The 16,577-nt window shown below is 37.4% G+C and overlaps 1 long non-coding RNA gene across 1 annotated transcript in view; it reads left to right on the forward strand.

The window, feature by feature from the left end:
* The first annotated feature begins 555 nt into the window (after positions 1–555).
* The window catches only part of LOC141568114 (uncharacterized), a 35,613-nt gene continuing 19,591 nt past the window's right edge, over positions 556–16,577 (forward strand). Inside the window, exon 1 of the long non-coding RNA XR_012491131.1 lies at positions 556–697. This is a non-coding gene — a long non-coding RNA (uncharacterized LOC141568114). The remainder of the gene's footprint in view (positions 698–16,577) is intronic.

A 16,577-nucleotide genomic window follows, 5' to 3' on the forward strand; every position in this document is an offset into this window, starting at 1 on the left:
TAGTATTCTCTGCCTATCGGATACTTTCTATCACCCCTTCAAAATAACCCTGAAGACACTAAAGTGAGTATTAGAAGCTTACTGATTTGTATGGCAGCCAGATAATTATGCTTCTTAAGTTTTTGCAAAATTTATGGTATATAAACAATGAACGGTTATGTCAGTTTTAATTGTTAAACCAGTTATTTTAAATTTTTTGTATTATAGTATGAGTTACTAATTTTCATCCTCAGACTGAATCTTTATTTCAGTGAGTGACACAGAATATTAACAGATAATTGCATGCTACTCGTGAGGAATGCTCAGTGAAGCTCTAACCTAAGTTATGTGGACAAATCAAGAATGCTGTGTAGTGTGTCTGGTGTGTGTGGGTTGGTTTGCACACCCCAAGTCGTGCTCATAAAATTAACAAATACGATGGTGAGAATATAAGTATGGATATAAATTTGGCTTTCCACTGTTATATTTTTAACTAGGTAGTTTTAAGAGGTTTCAGAGTGTTCAAGTTTTCCCTCAGAAATATAGTCACTTGTGACAAGATGCAGCCCACTGGCAGTCACAGCAAAAACAAGCTGCCAGCTCTCCTGAGGAAGTCATTTCCAGTTCTCATTCCCCAGAGACATCAGCAGCAAAGTCAAAGATGCAACTTCTTGCAGTGTGTGCATAGGACACACTCACTCTGATGAAATGGAAAGAGGTGAGTGGGGGGCAGCCTAGCTTCTATTTTGTATCGGGGAACAGAAAAGTATGAGAGAGTTTCATTGATAATAGACAGCGATGCCTTCCTCTTAGTTAAAAAATTTCTGCTTAGAATGTAAACTTATTGAAGATATAGTTTTTGAAAAGAACTTCTTATCTAAACTCACTGGGAAAAATATTTAAAATTTTGGAGTCCTTGTTGTTTTGAAATAGCATATCATAATAATGCTCTAAAATTTGAGCTCACATGAATTTTTAAATAATGCCAAATTAATGGTGAAAACAGTTTATTGAATCAGTATACACTGATTTGAAATCTGACTTTGAATCAGTCACTCAAAAGCTCTGGGTTTCAGTTTTCCTATGTATGCAATCTTATATTGTATCTAAATGGTTAGTTTAGCTATTTACGAAGGTCCCTACCAGTCCTGCAATTCTGTCATGTGGGGTGGTCTGCAGGGTCTCTGATCCCGCTCCCCACATAAGAATGCAGGATATGGCTAGGCCAAAAAGGAACACCCACGGAGCGATAGATAGGGGAGTCATACCATTATAGTCTCACTGGAGGCTGGAGTCACACAACCTGCAACCTGCTGTCTGCTTCTCTGCCTGCCAACCCACCCAACTAACTAACCAGTGCAGCCACAGCAGTTATATCAGTGCCTAATTGGCTAACTGGTTACAGCTGATGGCCATCTACTACCATCTACTAAGCCATCACCTTTCCACGTGAGGCCGAGAGCCTGGAAACTGCTCTTTGGGACTCTGTCCCCACAAATTCCTTGATTAATTCCCAATCATATATATATATATATTTTATGTTTACTTACTGATCCCAAACTATGATCACTGCTTACTCTTCTTCACACATGTTTTCTACATTTAATATTTTCATAACTTGTTCATTTCCCTTTAAAAAGTCCACACAGCTTCCTATCTGATGTTTGGACTTTAGAGACTAATAAGGATCCTGTGGTTCAGGTGAACTTGAGAAGAGGAACTTGAGAGATGACAGATGGGCTAAGATAAAGTTCAGCTGCTCCTTCTATCTTGTATGTTGGTGAGTTTTCTTGTCAAGGAGCTGTGATCTTGGGAGAGGAGTTTCAAATTGACCACAAATAATTGTTTCCTAGAAGCCACTTTTAGGTGGTGAGCCATTGTCTCAAGGAGACACACAATGGAAAGATGAAGTCCAGTGGGGAGCTGGGACTGGCTTGCTCCTTGTGAGATAAATCATGGGTGTCTCTGCCCAACCCTTGGCTATAATGAGATAATTTGCATCATGGAAATCAGCAAATGCTACAAATTGAGCTATTTATTGGAGCCAGTTGTTAAATATTTGTGAACTTTACAACTGGATGTTACACATATACATATACACACAAAAACACACGTACCAATACCATCCACATTCAGAATTTGCAAATATCTTTGTCAAGGAAAAGAATGGGAATAGAGCTTCCCACTCCCAAATGCCCTATTTTTATAACTTTTCCTTAATTTAGGATATCCATGTTGTTAAAAATATGTACTTTAAAAAATCTGTACTATGTACAATTATTGCATACAGTTATTAAAGGAACACATGTTCATAATGCACTAAAATGGATTATGAATATAAGGGAGAAAATCATTCATGTTTACATAATGCAAATTATTACAATTAGTAATATTCTGGTTTAATTTTTTTCTATGTATAAACGATATGTAATTTTCTATATATAATCCTGTGAACATGGAATAATTTGCTTAATCATTACTCTGTGATTTAGGTTTTCTCTCAATGTTCCACTATGATAAATAATACTTTGATTAACAACTTGATATGGCTTAGATGGTAGAAAAGGCTATGAGGTTGAAATATAGTGGGTTCTTTTTTTGGATCCTGCACCCTCTAAATTGTTGGCAAGGTGGGGGAGATGATGACATGAACAGTTTAATCACAGCCAAGGAAAAGGCAGCTGCCCATAGAACAGTTTGGAGAACCTGGAGATTTATGGAAGTCCTATAAAATGCTAACTGAAGGGCATATGTGGGTGTGTTGAGATCTGCTGCCAGGTGGTTTTGAAAAGAGCTTGCCAAGGTTTAAATCAATCCTATCATCAGGATCAGAGTGGATGCCAGCTATTTTTTCTCATGCCCCATTCCTGGACTTGATTGAAGACACCTGTTAGGAATATTTGTCACCTGATGCATATTGAGGCAAGTAACACCGTCAGGAGAGGTTGGTAACAGCAAAAACAGAACTTTTAATTGTTGGGGGAGGCCACGAGTTTCTTTGTACTTTGGATTGCCAAATCTACCTCCAGCTTGTTGGGCGGGCATGTTCCTAAACCTACCCAGGCAGCAAATCAAGCTAACTGATCTGGTACATTGTGTTCCCTGATAGCTTTGCTTTGAATACATTTGTGTATATCTCCACCTGCTCTGTTCATCCAAGTGAAGGTTCTGTTGTTGAATGCATTTGGTTTTAAATTTATTCAGTTTTTCATTTAATTTAATTCACCAGACATTTTATGTGCAATTGTCCACTGCAAGGCAGGATGCAGTTGTCATATCCCCATTTTATTTTTCAGATGGATTGTCTAATAGAAGCGATAAGAATATTAAAATGCCCAAAATATACGATATAAGGGATAGAGACTATCATATGGGTTAACACTAAAATATGGAGATAGAAAGAAAAGGGATAAATCTGCGTGAGGAGATGTGAGAACAATGCCTGTACAGGAGGAGTGGCATGACTCATTTTTCAGCTTGTGAACATAGAATAAAGGAAATCGAGGGAGAGAGAGTTTCATAAACAAATAAGAAGCTCATGATTATATAGTACTTTTTAATAAAGGGCTTTCACATATCTTATTACAATTAATCAAGGCAGGAGTAGAAAGCACTTTGAATTGGCTAAGCATAGGTTTGAAGGACAGAGGTAGAAGTGTTTCTGTGACAGTCAATTGTTGCTAGACCACAGAGTATATCTTAGTTTGTATTCCTCCAAAAGCAGATCTCAAATAAAGACTTTAGGTAGTCTATTAAGGAAGGAACCCCAGAAAGTAGGATAAGGGGGAGTGGAGAGTAAGGCAGGAAAGGGAGGGAAGCCACTAAAGAACGTATGAGTGAATGAATAAACACATTATCATCAGGGCCAGGACTAGGGTGAAGTGAGTGGAGCCCTCACCTAGAATGCAGGGTTTAGGGTGTGCCAAACACTCAGTAATCAAGATAAACACGTTATAATGAAACATTTTTTAAGTATCAAAATTAACACAATAAAATCCATGATAAAATATTATCAAAAATTTAAATAAAGACAGGATCTGACTGCTGTGTTGAGCCATATAGGATCCTGAGGCAAATGGAAAACTATGTAAAAATAAAATTTTTATGTATTCTTAAAATGGTAAAATTTCTTTAGAACATTAAAGTTACAAAACGTTGAAAAGTCAAAAAATAGTTTTAATCATATTAAAACTCAAACCATTATTTTAAATATAAATACTTTACTTAAATAAAATACAAATTTCATTATACTTTTACTTTACTGGTTTTAAGGAAAACAAACTCACCAATAATGTTTCATTAAAATAATTAATCATTCAAAAAACACACAAAAATTGTACATAGGAGCATATGTATTTCTTTTGCTAAGTCTCCAGTGTGGCTTGGCACAGCACTGGTTACCCCTGTGGGCTTCTTCCCAATGGGGTTCCTCTGAGAATTGTTCTACTGAGAAGTTGGGAGGCTGAGGCACTTATCTATCAACTCCTGCCTCTCATTGGGTGTGGGCGCTTCCTGAGGCTGTTAACTCCCTGGCACTCCCAGCATGCTCCTGGGGTAGGCCAAGACCTATAAAGAAAGGCATTATTATGGTCACCTGGAGGGCTTTGATGTGCATCCAAGGAACACAGGCTTTTATATTGTGGGCCCTATGAAGGCTCTGAAAAGACTTTTGAGAAAATGTGGGACACTCATCAGAGCTGTGGTTTAGAAATATTTTTCTGGACTCACTATGTATAGTGGGTTGGGGAATGAGGAAAGCAGGAAGCAAGGAGGCAATTTAGAGGCAACTGCAATAATTTGGTTGGGAGATAATGTGGGATTGAGCTAGGTAGATGTGTGTCAATTGGGCTAAAAAGAAAAGAGAAGAGGCAAGAAAATATAGCAGAACTTGAATTACTGGGTCTTGAGCAACAAATGGATGTATTAGGAAAAAAGGAGGGAAGATATGTAGATGAGGCTGTGTTTTCCCATCGATGACTGAGATGATAACAATTCTGTTTACAAAGTTGATAGCTTCAGAGAAAGAGCAAACTTGGTGAGGAGATTTGGATTTGAGCATGTGTGGCAGACAGAGATCCAGGGTGGATTTATATGTCCATGAGCACAAAAAAATTTGAAAAATTTAAAAAATGATTTGGAGAGCCAAATAATTGAATGACTCTTTTTTGCTTGAGTTGATGTTCCTGAAAGAACATCCCCTTTGAGGGGATGGGAGAGAGGATTGGGGGACAGAGACACATGGAAGGAGGCAGATAATTGATCAAGCTTTCTTGAAGTGCTGACCCATGAATGGCTGGTTACCTATCCACAGAGTAAATGCAGAGCACAAATGCAACATGTGGGAGCCTTCATAACAATCTGACATGGCTGCCAGGTGCCGTGTGATGAGGCAGCCCCATGGAGAGGCACATGTAGTGAAGAAGTTGGCTTCAGATGAGATGGTAGCCCCACTTGACAGCTTGAATGCAACCTCCTGAGAGACTTTAAGCCAGTTGCATCCAGATTGCTGACCCACAGAAACTGTGCGATAACATTTATTGTTTTAAGGTACTAGGTTTTGAGGAAATTTGTTACTCAGCATTAATAACTAATATATTCACCACAAATTAGTGGGCTGAAATAGAGATCCCTTACACAAATGGTTTTCTAGAGTTGCGGGTCAGGTTGTGGGAGCAGAGAAAGGATAATTTTTCAATATCACTGAAAGGTGCTGTGCCCTTTGCTGTATAACTCACCACTTCTTTCCTGGTAAAGGATCATTCATGTAGTTAGAAGGCATTGATCTTCACTGAAATCATGAAGGAAAATATCGCTGTTGTCAGCTTTTACACTGTCTGTTATGTAAAGTCCCCAGTGCCTGCTGAGTGTAATAACCTCAGAAGTTCTGAGGCTACTGTCCACAGTCAAGGCATCGACCACCGCTGGGGACCACTTTCAGCCAGATGTGCCTCCTACATTGAGGGTTCCCAGATACCCGTTTGTCTAACTCGTTAATGACTGTAATGTAGAGATCCTCCAGAGATGACACACTGGGATTAAGTGGGAGTGTGTATTTGAATTTCAGTTCATGACTCACATCTTATAGGAATGGCCTTCTCTGGGACTGGAATCCACAAATGTGTGGACCTTCATTCTCCAGGATTTCTAGAAACTTTAGAGTGTGCAAAGGGTAAACCAGGTGAACATGTAGGAAACTCTAGGGGATGCAAAATTTTACCTTTACTCTCTTTGTTTTTATTCCAGCTGGGCCTAAGAAATATGTTGACATAAGACAGATCAACAGGTAAAAAGTATCCACATTTTTTTAACACAAGTTTTACGGAACACTGGAGCTTTTACAAGGAATGAAGACACAAAAAATTGTGGAACCTACGTTCCTTTAATTAGGTTGAACAAAGAGGTAATTGTGGACAAGTAACAAAAACTATGTGGGGAGGCTAAAGGAAGATAAGAAAGATTTTAATAAAATCTGTTTCTATAGAATTCTCCCCATCTCAACTGCTCATCCTTGATAAGAATGCTACTTTTCTTCTGGTATGGAGAGCATATCTTTCACCTGGGAATTTCATCTTCTGCTTTTAAGAAAAAGAATAGTCACAGTGTTTTTCTTGTATTTGCTATTTTACAAGTGCCTTTACCTCAAAATAGTCAATATGCCAGAGCAGCATATATATTTTTTTATTATTAGTTTCAGGTGTACAAAGCAACATAGTGATTGGACATTTACACACCTCACAAAGTGATAACCCCACAAGTCTGTTACCCATCTGACACCGAACATAGCTATTACAATACCAATGACTATATTTCCTATGCTGTACTTTATGCTCCATGGCTATATGTATTTTTAAATTATAGTTGACATTCAATATTATTTTATATTAGTTTCAGGTGTAGAACTTAATGGTTAGGCATTTATACAATTTATGAAGCAATTCCCTTGATAAGTCTAGTACCCACCTGACACTATACATAGTTTTTATAATATTATTGACTATATTCCCTTTTCTGTACATTATATCCCCGTGACTATTTTTTAACTACCAATTTGTACTTCCTAATCCCTTCACCTTTCTCACCCATCCCGTTAACCCCCTCCCATCTAGCAACCATCAGTTTGTTCTCTATCTATGAGTCTATTTTTGTTTTATTTGTTTGTTTATTCTGTTCTTTAGATTATGTGTATCAATGAGATCATATGGCATTTGTTTTTCTTAGTTTGACTTATTTCCCTTAGTTTAATACCCTCTAGGTCCATCTAGGTTGTTGCAAATTGTAAGATTTCATTCTTTTTATGGCAAGGTAATACTCCATTGTGTGAACCACAATTTCTTTATCCAATCATCTATTGGGCATTTTGGTTGTTTCTATGTCTTGGCTATTGTGAATAGCACTGCAGTAAACATAGGGGTGCATATAACTTTTCGAGTCAGTATTTTTTGTTTCTTTGGATAAATATCCAGGAATGCAATTGTTGCATCATACAGATGGCCAATAGACATATGAAAAGATGTTCAATGTCACTAATCATAAGAGAAATGCAAATAAAAACTACAATGAGATATCATGACACATCTGTCAGAATGACAATCATCAATAAATCAACACAGAACAAGTGTTGGTGAGGATGTGGAGAAAAGGGAACCCACATGCACTGTTGGTAGGAGTGCAAATTGGTGCAGCCACTGTGGAAAACAGTAAGGAGTTTCCTCAAAAAATTAAAAATAGAACTACCAGAGCAGCATATTTTGAAGTGGCATGTCCTGAACTCCTTCAACATGTTATATATTTTGATAAATAATGTATGTTTCATGGTGTTTGACTTATCACTGTTCTGGCCAGGGGATAGATATCTATTCTGACAGACATATCAAAGATGTAACCCTTTCCCAATTTCACATTGGGCCCATTCTTTCTTTACGGTTTTCTAGATGTCAGAATTTTGAAAAGGGAATGATCCACATGGAGTAAGATGAATGTTGACTAAGAAAAGTTTCAGGAGCTCATCTGGAAATCCAACTGCTATTGAAGGGAGGTCTTCAGTGGATGACAACAGAAAGAACAACTAACATATTTCCCCATCATAGGAAACACACAGTACTTACAGCAATGCATTGGGTTGTTTGTGGAATCTGCTCGTATCCCACATTCCCCCTAGGGCAAGAAGAGATTGGGATTACCTGAGTGGCACTCAAAGAGAGGCTGGGCCATCTCTGGATCCATTCTTATCTGTGTGGGTTCACCATACTCTCTATCTGAATCCCCATTCTCCCTAACTTTGTTTAGGCTCTGAGCATTCCTTACTATTTAATGAGGAGTGAAGATTTTTTCTAAAGCTATGGCCTCCACTTTAGGTTTATGAAATTTAAAAAATATATAATGAAAGAAGTAACAAAAAATGAATCTCTCTTTTTTAAATTTATTGGGTTGACAATTGTTAGTAAAATTACATAGATTTCAGGTGTACAATTCTGTATTACATCATCTATAAATCCCATTGTGTGTTCACCACCCAGAGTCAGTTCTCCTTCCATCACCATATATTTGATCCCCCTTACCCTCATCTCCCACCCCCCACCCCCCTTACCCTCTGGTAACCACTAAACTATTGTCTGTGTCTATGAGTTTTTGTTTCTCATTTGTTTGTCTTGTTCTTCTGTTTTTGGTTTATATACCACATATCAGTGAAATCACATGGTTCTCTGCTTTTTCTGTCTGACTTATTTCGCTCAGCATTACACTCTCAAGATCCATCCATATTGTCACAAATGTGCCTATATTATCTTTTCTTACCTCCTAACAGTAATCGTGTATATATACTACAACTTCTTTATCCATTCATCTATCGAAGGACATTTTGGTTGTTTCCATGGCTTGGCCACCGTAAACAAAGCTGCAATGAACATTGGAGCACATGTGTCTTTATGTATAAATGCTTTCAGATTTTTTTGGGTAGACACCCAGGAGAGGGATTGCTGGGTCATATGGTAATTCTATTCGTAATTTTTTGAGGAACATCCACACTGCCTTCCATAACGGCTGCACTAGTCTGCTTTCCCACCAACAGTGTATGAGGGTTCCTTTTTCTCCACAGCCTCTCCAACACTTGTTACTATTTGTCTTGTTGATGATAGCCATTCTGACTGGGGTGAGGTGATATCTCATTGTGGTTTTGATTTGCATTTCTCTGATGATTAGTGATGTTGAGCATTTTTCATATGTCTTTTTGCCATTTGTATGTCCTCTTTGGAGAAATGTCTCTTTAAGTCCTCTGCCCATTTTTCAATTGGGTTGTTTTTGTTGTTGTTGTTGTTGAGTTTCATGAGTTCCTTGTATATTTTGGATATTAGCCTCTTATTGGAGGCACTGTTTGCAAAAATCTTCTCCCATTCTGTTGGTTGCCTCTTTATTTTGTCGATGGTTTCTTTTGCTGTGCAGAAGCTTTTAAGTTTCATATAGTCCCATTTGTTTATTTTAGCTTTACTTCCATTGCCTTTGAAGTCAAATTAATAAAATGCTCTTTAAACCCAAGGTCCATAGGTTTAGTACCTATATTTTCTTCTATGCAATTTATTGTGTGAGGTCTTGTGCTTAAGTCTTTGATCCATTTTGAATTAATTTTGGTACATGGTGACAGATAATAGTCCAGTTTCATTCTTTCGCATGTGGCTATCCAATTCTCCCAGCACCATTTATTGCAGAGGCTGTCTTTTCTCCATTGTGTGTTTTTAGCTTCTTTGTCAAAAATTATCTGTCAATATTTATGTGGTTTTATTTCTGCATTCTCAATCCTATTCCATTTGTCTATGTGTCTGTTTTTCTGCCAATACCATGCTGTTTTGATTATTGTATCCCTGTAGTAAAAGCTAAAGTCAAGGAGTGTGATACTTCCAGTATTGTTCCTTTTTCTTAAGATTGCTTTGGCTATTCAGGGTCTTTTGTGGTTCCAAACAAATCTGATGATTTTTTGTTCTATTTCTTTAAAAAATGCCATTGGGATTTTGATGGGGATTGCATTAAATCTGCATATTGCTTTGGGTAATATGGCCATTTTAACTATGTTGATTATTCCAATCCATGAGCACGGAATGTCTTTCCATTTCTTTGTGTCTTCTTCAGTTTCTTTTAAAAATGTCTTATAGTTTTCAGCATATAGGTCTTTCACATCCTTAGTTAAGTTTATTCCTAGGTATTTTATTCTTTTTGCTGCAATTGCAAAAGCAATTGTTTTTTGTATTTCTTTTTCTGAGATTTCATTGTTAGTATATAGGAATGCAATGGACGTTTGCATGTTGATTTTGTACCCAGCAACTTTACTGTATTCGTTGATTGTTTCTAATAGTTTTTTGGTGGAGTCTTTAGGGTTTTCTATATACAGCATCATGTCATCTGCAAAGAGTGACAATTTAACTTCTTCATTCCCAATTTGGATGCCTTTTATTTCTTTCTCTTGCCTGATTGCTCTGGCAAGGACTTCCAACACTATGTTGAAAAGCAGAGGTGATAGGGGACAGCCCTCTCGTGTTCCTGAACTTAGAACAAAGGGCTTCAGATTTTCACCATTAATTATGAGATTAGCTGAGGGTTTGTCATATATGGCCTGTATTATGTTAAGGTATTTTCCTTCCCTACCTATTTTATTAAGTGTTTTAATCATAAATGGATGTTGTATCTTGTCAAATGCTTTTTCTGCATCAATTGATATAATCATATGATTTTTGTCCTTTATTTTGTTTATGTGATGTATCACATTGATGGATTTGCGTATGTTGAACCATCCTTGTGCCCCTGGGATGAACTCCACTTGGTCGTGATGAATAATCTTTTTAATGCATTGTTGTATTGGGTTTGCTAGAATTTTGTTTAGGATTTTTGTATCTGTATTCATCAGCGATATTGGTCTGTAGTTTTCTTTCTTTTTTTTTTTTAATTTATTGGGGTGACAATTGTTAGTAAAATTACATAGATTTCAGGTGTACAATTCTGTATTACATCATCTATAAATCCCATTGTGTGTTCACCACCCAGAGTCAATTTTCCTTCCATCACCATATATTTGATCCCCCTTACCCTCATCTCCCACCCCCCACCCCCTTTACCCTCTGGTAACCACTAAACTATTGACTGTGTCTATGAGTTTCTGTTTCTCATTTGTTTGTCTTGTTCTTTTGTTGTTTTTGGTTTATATACCACATATCAGTGAAATCACATGGTTCTCTGCTTTTTCTGTCTGACTTATTTCGCTCAGCATTACACTCTCAAGATCCATCCATGTTGTCACAAATGTTCCTATATCATCTTTTCTTACCGCCGAATAGTATTCCATTGTGTATATATACCACATCTTCTTTATCCATTCATCTATCGAAGGACATTTTGGTTGTTTCCATGTCTTGGCCACCGTAAACAAAACTGCAATGAACATTGGAGCACATGTGTCTTTATCTATAAATATTTTCAGATTTTTTGGGTAGATACCCAGGAGAGGGATTGCTGGGTCATATGGCAATTCTATTCGTAATTTTTGGAGGAACCTCCACACTGCCTTCCATAACGGCTGCACCAGTCTGCATTCCCACCAACAGTGTATGAGGGTTCCTTTTTCTCCACAGCCTCTCCAACACTTGTTACTATTTGTCTTGTTGATGATAGCCATTCTTACTGGGGTGAGGTGATATCTCATTGTGGTTTTGATTTGCATTTCTCTGATGATTAGTGATGTTGAGCATTTTTTTATATGTCTATTTGTCATTTGTATGTCCTCTTTGGAGAAATGTCTCTTCAAGTCCTCTGCCCATTTTTCAATTGGGTTGTTTGTTTTTTTGTTGTTGAGTTGCATGAGTTCCTTGTATATTCTGGATATTAGCCCCTTATCAGAGGCACTCTTTGCAAAAATCTTCTCCCATTCAGTTGGTTGCCTCTTTATTTTGTCGATAGTTTCTTTTGCTGTGCAGAAGCTTTTAAGTTTCATATAGTCCGATTCGTTTATTTCAGCTTTTACTTCCATTGCCTTTGGAGTCAAACTCATATAATGTTCTTTGAACCCAAGGTCCATAAGTTTAGTACCTATGTTTTCTTCTATGCAGTTTATTATGTCAGGTCTTATGCTTAAGTCTTTGATTCACTTTGAAATACAATGTAATTTTCTTTTTTTGTGTTGTCCTTACCAGGTTTTGGTATCAGGGTAATGTTGGCCTCATAAAATGGGTTAGGGAGTACTGTCTCTTCTTTAATTTTTTGGAAGAGTTGAGCAGGATTGGTATTAGATCCTCTTTGAAGGTTTGGTAGAATTCACTAGTGAAGCCATCTGGTCCCGGACTTTTGCTGTTGGGAAGGTTTTGGATGACTGATTCAATTTCGTTACTGGTGATTGGTCTGTTTAGATTTTCCAGTGCTTCATGGTTCAGCCTAGGAAGGCCATATGTTTCTAAGAACTTGTCTATTTCTTCTAGGTTATTGAATTTGGTGGCATATAGTCCTTCACAGTATTCTTGGAGGATCCTTTTTATTTCTGTGGTGTCCGTGATAACTTCCTTTTTCATTTCTGATTTTGTTAATTAATGTCTTCTGTCTTTTTATTTTAGTGAGTTTAGCCAAGGGTTTGTCAATTTTGTTAATCTTTTCAAAGAACCAGCTTTTTGTCACATTAATGTTTTCTATTGTCTTTTTGTTCTCTATTTCATTTAGTTCTGCTTTGATTTTTGTTATTTCCTTTCGTCTGCTGACCTTGGGTTTCATTTGTTCTTTTTCTAGTTATTTAAGGTGTATCATGAGGTTGTTTATATGGGATTTTTCTTGTTTCTTAAAATAGGCCTGTAATGATATAAATTTCCCTCTTAAAACTGCTTTTGCTGCATCCCAAAATTTTTGGTAGGATGTATTGTCATTGTCATTTGTTTCTATGTATCTTTTGATCTCTCCTCTAATTTCTTCTTTGACCCATTCTTTAAAAGTATGTTGTTTAATCTCCATGTATTTCTGCTTTTTCCTGCTTTCTTTTTGCAGTTGATGTCCAATTTCAAAGCCTTGTGATCAGAGAATATGCTTGGTATGATTTCAATCTTCTTAAATTTGCTGAGGCTGATTTTATGTCCCAATATATGGTCTATCCTTGAAAATGTTCCATGTACACTAGAAAAGAATATATAGTCTGATGTTTTAGGATGAAGTGCTCTATAAATGTCAATTATGTCCATTTCATCTAATGTGTCATTTAGGGCTGCTATTTCATTATTTATTTTCTGTTTGGATGATCTATCCATAGCTGTCAATGATGTATTTAAGTCCCCTAGTATAATTGTGTTTTGGTCAATTTCTCCCTTTAGTTCTGTTAGTAGTTGCTTGGTATATTTTGGTGCTCCCTGATTGGGGGCATAAATATTGATGACTGTTATATCTTCTTGTTGTATAGTCCCCTTTACCATTATGAAATGTCCATCTTTGTCTCTTGTTACCTTTTTCACCCTGAAGTCTGTTTCATCTGATATCAATATGGCTACACCTGATTTTCTCTGGATACCATTTTCTTGGAGTGTCAATTTCCACCTTTTCACTTTGAGTCTATGCTTGTCCTTGTAGCTGAGATGTGTCTCTTGCAGACAGCATATGGTTGGGTTTAGTTTTTTGATCCAATCTGCTACTCTGTGCCTTTTAATTGGTGAGTTCAGTCCATTAACATTTAGGGTGATTATTGATATGTGAGGATTTCCTGTCATTCTATCTTTAGTTTTCTGGTAAGGCTGTGTCTCCATTGTTTCTTTGCCTTTTTGTTTTTGTCTATTATTTCTGTGTGGTGGTGTTCTTTGATGTTTCCCTCTGTTTCTTCTTTTATTACAGTATATATTTCAGTTCTGGATTTTTTTTTTTTTTGAGTGATTACCCTTAAGTTTATGTAAAAGAAAGTTTGTTATTCAGACTTCCATTTTCTTCAGCACGCTTACTTTCTCCATTCCCATATTCTGGTTCAGGCCTTTACTCTCCCCCTTTTTATGTTTTGCTTGCCACAAATTGTCGCTGTTCATGCTGGTCGAATAGCCTCCTTTAGTATTTCTTGTAGTGCAGGTCATGTATTAGAAATTCCCTCAGCTTCTGTATGTCTGGAAAGTTCCTTATTCCTCCCTCACATCCAAAGGATATCTTTACTGGATATATTATTCTTGGCTCATAATTTCTCTCTTTCAATAGTTTGAATATTTCTTTCCACTCCCTCCTGGCTTGTAGTCAATCTCTCTTTTTAAACTTCTACAATTGTGCTTCCCTGATGCCACAAATGGACACTAATTAGCTGACTAGACAGAGGAAGTAGTGAAGGATAGAAGGAATCAAGAAGGAGAAGGAGAAGGAGAAGAAGAAGAAGAAGAAGAAGAAGAAGAAGAAGAAGAAGAAGAAGAAAATCAGCAACCTGGCTTAATTCCTCAAATATATTATCTCTCCATACATGCATAAATAATTTTATAAAATCCAGGAGCTATTTATGATGCAACCATTTCTATAAACAGTAATTTATAAATAATGCATGTGGTTTTGTGTCCTTAAAGTGATAAAATCCTGCAGTTTACCAGTTCCCAGATAGTCACTGAAAACAGAATATCAAGATTTCTGCATCTCTAGTTTCCAGGGTGCCCCTGGGATTTGCTTAGGTTATAATAACAATAATTGCTGATATTCATTGAGAAAATATGACAGACCATGTGCTAAGGATCCCTTTTTAAAAAATCCTACAACCAATATTCCCCATCTGTACAAGGTAAATATTATTTCCCCATCTTATAAATGAAGTAACTGATGCTCAGAGAGGTTAAATAACTTGCTAAAGATCTCCCAGGTAGAAAGTTCAGACTCAAATCTGCCTGGTTCCAGAGGCACTGGTTTTTGTACTCTACCATTAGATTAGCTTATATTTCCCCCAGAAGTAGAATCTGAGGCAAAGGCTTGTATACAGGTAGTTTATTTATGAGGTGATCCCAGAGATTAGAAGAGAGGTACAAGACGGAGTGAAGAAAGGAGGAAAAACCAACATGAGGGTGCATTTTTTTGAGGTCACTGATGTGGATCACTTGGATTTGATCCTTTCAAGGCCTTTCTAAATAGCTTATAGATGTCTTTCTGAATTTTCCATCTAAGAATCAATTGAGAAAAATAGGTATTCATCAGCTCCCAGATCCCCATGTTTGAGACTTGTCCCTGGGGACACTACCAACCCTACACTTTTAGGAAGCACATTCATACCTGGTGAGAGGACTGTTGCTTGTTGTTGGAGAAGCCCCAGAATAGAAAGGGAACAACTAACAGGACATAATTGAGATAAGACATTGTGGGTGCGGTGTACAAGTTGAAGCCTATAAGGACCTGCCTGCTGTAGCCGCAGCTGGGATCAGAGGTGAGGCTGAGAGAATGTGAGTCAGGGCACCACGGGCATCTGGCGTTGTCCTATTCTCCAAGATTCAGCTTTTCCGGGCCACCTGGACATGTGATCCTTCTGTTGATTAGCTTTGGAAAGGTGGTAAAACTTGAAAAGGTCCAGTTACACCCAAGTAATGAACCACTCCACCAAATTAAGTGTGGGTAGGGGGAGACATTATAAAGTATATAGATGGAAAGGGTTTTCTTCCTCATTAAAATGGCTGATAGTGCCAGAGATACCTAAGTTTGCTGTTGAAATAAATCCCATTTTCTAATGGGCAATCGGAGGCTAGAAGAATTTGGTTAAAGCATTGTCCCTTTCAAGGTACAAAACAAAACAAACAAACAAACAAAACAACAACAACAACTTGGAGGACTAGTATTGCTCTGTCTTGAGATAGGATGAACAATGCTATAGTTTTGAGGCAAGACTGTGAAAGGGCTGAGATTTTTAGCTATTTGCAAGCTAATGAGTTAGCCTGTCACAATTTCATGGATGTCTGCAGAATACAGGAGACTCCAGTGTCAGACACAGAGGACTTTATTGCTCAGGACACAGTAAGCAGCCTGAGCATCAGCATGTTTTTGTCAGTTCTCCTTACTCTCAAGTCCAAAAGGGGCTACATGGATTAACACAAGTAGATACCTGTACGTGTAGTAGGTTGCATTATAGAAGAACTTTCAGAAGAGCTTCAGGAATCTGAATTGCAAATTGGGCAGGTATGCCCTCCCTTTGCTCACAGGCAATATTTTCTTATTTATCCTGGATAGTAAGGATGCCTGCCCTTTCCTCCAAAAGGAAATACTATCTCTGTCTTACAGGGATATAAACAAACCTGTCCTTTTCTTCAGACGGAGGCACTGTCTTTGTCTTCTAAGGCTGCTCAGTATACAAATATCCTTGAAAAGATAATCTGGAACAAAGGGAAATTAGTGTCTCACTAATAAAATGTGAGAGACTCATGAATGATTTTCTTTCAATATTTTGTTTTTCATCAAGTAGCGACAGAGTCAACCTTTAGTTGAGCCATATATAGATGTTGTATTCCTTAACAAGGCATATATCTTCAACATATGGGGACATATTTCATGACCTTGGATGAGGCAGAGAATAAGGACATGCCTTAAATACCTGGGTGAACAGCAACTTTGAATGGAGAGAGAGAGAGAGAAATGGGGGAGAGAAGAGGTGAAAG

Source organism: Rhinolophus sinicus, linkage group LG13 (genome assembly GCF_036562045.2).
Source record: "Rhinolophus sinicus isolate RSC01 linkage group LG13, ASM3656204v1, whole genome shotgun sequence".
Taxonomy (NCBI): Eukaryota; Metazoa; Chordata; class Mammalia; order Chiroptera; family Rhinolophidae; genus Rhinolophus; species Rhinolophus sinicus.